The 3,711-nt window shown below is 43.7% G+C and overlaps 1 protein-coding gene across 1 annotated transcript in view; it reads left to right on the forward strand.

The window, feature by feature from the left end:
- The first annotated feature begins 6 nt into the window (after positions 1-6).
- gnaz (guanine nucleotide binding protein (G protein), alpha z polypeptide) overlaps positions 7-3,711 on the forward strand; it is a 24,767-nt gene continuing 21,062 nt past the window's right edge. Inside the window, exon 1 of the mRNA XM_031855572.1 lies at positions 7-194. The gene's annotated coding sequence lies outside the window, so the exon portion shown is untranslated. The remainder of the gene's footprint in view (positions 195-3,711) is intronic.

Here is a 3,711-nt window from a genome sequence, read left to right on the forward strand (position 1 = left end):
AGAGAGAGAGAGAGAGAGAGAGAGAGAGAGAGAGAGAGAGAGAGAGATGTACTTGAGTGTGTGTGACCCTGTGAATATGAGGAAGATTTGAAGATGAAGCAGCAGGACTAAAGGTGGATTGCACAGAGGCTTTCTCTCCCTGTAAGGGCTTGTCTGCAGTATCCTTTGTAAATGGATGCTGGCTTGTGAACACGGTAAGCCTGACTACTCTCAAACAGACACAAAGCTTCTTTTTTTTTTGTGATCACCGCAAGGCTGGTCTGGTTTGGACACAGTGGTGGAGCAAGATGCCATTTCATTGCAGTCATTCTGTCGAGGGCGAGTATGTTTTCCTGATAAAATGGGGAAGGTGATGTTCAGAGATGGCACCAAGGCAGGCAGGCAGGCAGCCTGTCCAGTCCCCTCCTCCACCCTGCTAGCTCTGTGCCAACGGACGCTGCTATATCTTATGCTTGCAATCTGACTCATCGTCCCCCCCGGAGCATCCTCGATCCGTAGAGAATGTTTTTATCTGAATGCTTAGTTCATGTAATTACTATATGTAGGACAAGTGAAGGATCCGTCAAAGATGTGTGTGTGTGTGTGTGTGTGTGTGTGTGTGTCTGTCTGTCTGTCCAGGCCATAAGCTAAGAAATGGAAAGAGGGGAAATGAGAGAGTAAAAGCACACTATCAGGTGTTCAGTACTTACAACTGGCTTCACGAGATATTGATTGTGAATTTGCAGTGGGAAGTGCACATATCCCACGAAGCTCGCAGGCACTGGGATAAGCCAGCAAATTGTGGCTTGACAGCAGCACAGGAACGTTGGAGGATTTGAGTGGAGCTTTCTGTCTGCTGTTCTTTGGGGGAAACTTACCTCACCATTCATTATCAATCTCCAGCTGGGATTTATATCAAGTTATGTTTGTTTGTGAATATAAAATCCTGACGATGAGAGGGGGCAAGTTGGGGGAGCAGAGCATGTTCATTACGATTTGTGACATTTTCTGTTTCAATAATCTTTCACATCTGTAACAGAGTGTTGCTGTATTTTTTTCAATGGGGGGTTGGGATTGGTTGTGCAGCATCAGGAGAGCATGTGTATTTGTGCGTACTGTATGTGTGTTTGTGTTACATGAGAGAGGGAGAGATAGAGAGAGGGAGAACCAGTGCAGGGAGGGGTCGAGGGGCTGGGGGGGGGGGGGGTTTAACAGTAGGGAGGCAGATGGGGCAGAGGGGCGGAGGTTGATGCAGCAGAGAGCAAGAGAGAGAATGAAGGAAAGAGAAGATTTGGAACAGATTGGATGAAAGAGAGAGGGAAAGACCGTGATAATTTCATGTCGGTGTAGAAAGACAGCGCTTTTCTGAGCAAAAAAAACAAAAACGCTGGATGTGCCTGTGATAGTTCCGGCGGCAGCAGCTCACATCGAGTACCAGAGACATCTGTGAATCAAGGCAAAGATGGTGGATAAATTCCACCATGCCCTTATCTCTTGAGCACTACTGATACCAAAATGGATCAGCAGTAGATTGACACTTTTGCTGAACGTGTGTAATGTTGCCTGATTCAGGTTTGAGATAAAACGCAATTAAACTGGATAGGAATATTGATCGCTGTCATAGTGTAATGCTGACAGATTGGAATAAGCCTTTGTGGGTTGCTTGCAAGTTGAATTTACTGTTTGTCATCCAGAAAGAGCTTGACATTATGGAATTCAGATAAGCACATATTGAAGCACCATATCTTTTAGGAAGTGTAACTTTACCATTAGCTGAGACGCATCTACATCATACTTTAATTCTTTCTGACCTCAAATTACCAATGTGGATAAATCAAATAATTTAATTATCCATGTGTTTTTCAAGTATAGATGACTCGCAGTGAAGTGATGTATTGTTGTCAGTGCAATCAGTGCAGTATTGGTTTCATTAAAACTTCAAAGGGTCTGAGTTGTGATTTAAGGGCGGTTACCAAAATGTGCAGATACTTAATTCTTCATGATGCCATTTCAAGAGAAGATGCACGTCATGTTGCTTCCATGTCAATTACTTAACAGTGGCCTATAATATCACAGCCACAATCAGAACTGCGTGCTCAACAATAAATGTTTTGCATGCAAACAACATGTTGTAAGACAGTGTGTGTCGCCGTCTGTGTTTTTCACCCACAATTCAAAGTGACGTTGTTGATTTTGTCCAGTTTTGACCGTGTTCTCCTCTACAGTCTCAGCAACTTGTTGACCACTAGAAGACAAACCAAGGTCACATCCATTGGGACAAAAGCTCCAATCAACAATCATTATTTCTGTTGGATTTTCAGTTTTCTTCTGCAAGCTGTCAAAAAGTGTCAGAGATCACTAATGCCCTTGGCTTTAAAATGATGGATGACGAGGTCCAGTGGGGAATATGAAGGTTAATCACATGCTTATACACACACACACACACACACACACACACACGTACATACTGAAAAATGTCATCATACCCTCATTCAGACTGTTTGAACATAATATTGAACATAATATTGGAAGAAATACAATTGGTCTGATTTTTGATGAATTGTTTTTTTAAGCCAAATACACAAACCTCAATATGAATTCTTAAACCAGTGGAATACACGTCACATAAATTAAGCATGGTATGTAAGCTGATGTATTTATTCTCCTTTGTTTCAATGGTAATATGCAGTATACATGCTGCCACTCAAGCCGCCTATATGCATGTAAAAATGAGAGCAATAGTGTGACAGAGCCTATGCTGAGTTGACCTCCTTCCACCTCCTTTGTTACTTGCTACATCCACTCCACTGGGTGACATAATGGCAGGGGACAGTGGGGACAGACTTGGTTTTAAAGTGACAGTGGCTGTTGAGGTGGCAGCTCTAGCACTGAGGAGGCCAATGTCCCCGTCCGGTGCACTTTCAGCCATCTTACACCTTTTAGGTGAGCACACAGTCGACTTGGACAATTAAACTCAGCTCTATTACACTTAAGTACTAAGGGGGCCAAACATAGCTCCCTCAGCAGCCTACTTAATAAAATGATTAATGTAAGATGTCCCTTTTTTCCTGGAGAGGGAGCACCAGAATTAACCACTTCCTATACATTTGCTTTAGTGGTAGTGGGAATTAACATTGAAAGTGATCTTGCAGAGGCGATGAAATACCCTTTAACACCATGGCGGTCCATCGAGTTCAGATCTCTCAGTTGCTTTGTCACTCAGTATATTCAGACAGGGCAGCGCTTTGTTTCAGCTGGCTCAGCATTTGTGTTTGTTTTGGGTCTTTAATCCTTGCCAGGTACAGGGACAAAGTGTCATCTCCACACAAACGACAAGGAGACACTGTTTGGCAGACAAGTCCTTTCGACAGACACAGGTGCAGAGAGGACTAATAAAGGACTTGACAGTAAAGCATCAGTGAGGAAAGCTGTCAGCTGAATCAAACATAATCTCAGGGCGGGGCTCTGTTACTGAGTACATTTTTTTTTTTACGGGTGGCTCAATTCATCCCTCTCTTTCTCTTCACCCTCCTTTCTAATCTTTGCTATTAGTCACATACAGGGCCCTGTCTGTTTTCCTGAGGCCGGCGAGTGAGAGGGCCTTACTTACAGCACTCAAATCTGAGAGGGCAGAGCAGAGGGGACTAACAGAGCAACGTTGTGTTCCATTACACACACATAACAGCGGTCATATGACAACAAGGAGGTGGAAGAGAGGGAGGGAGGGATGGG

The sequence above is a fragment of the Anarrhichthys ocellatus genome, unplaced genomic scaffold (assembly GCF_004355925.1).
Source record: "Anarrhichthys ocellatus isolate YVR2014 unplaced genomic scaffold, GSC_Weel_1.0 scaffold16, whole genome shotgun sequence".
Classification (NCBI taxonomy): Eukaryota; Metazoa; Chordata; class Actinopteri; order Perciformes; family Anarhichadidae; genus Anarrhichthys; species Anarrhichthys ocellatus.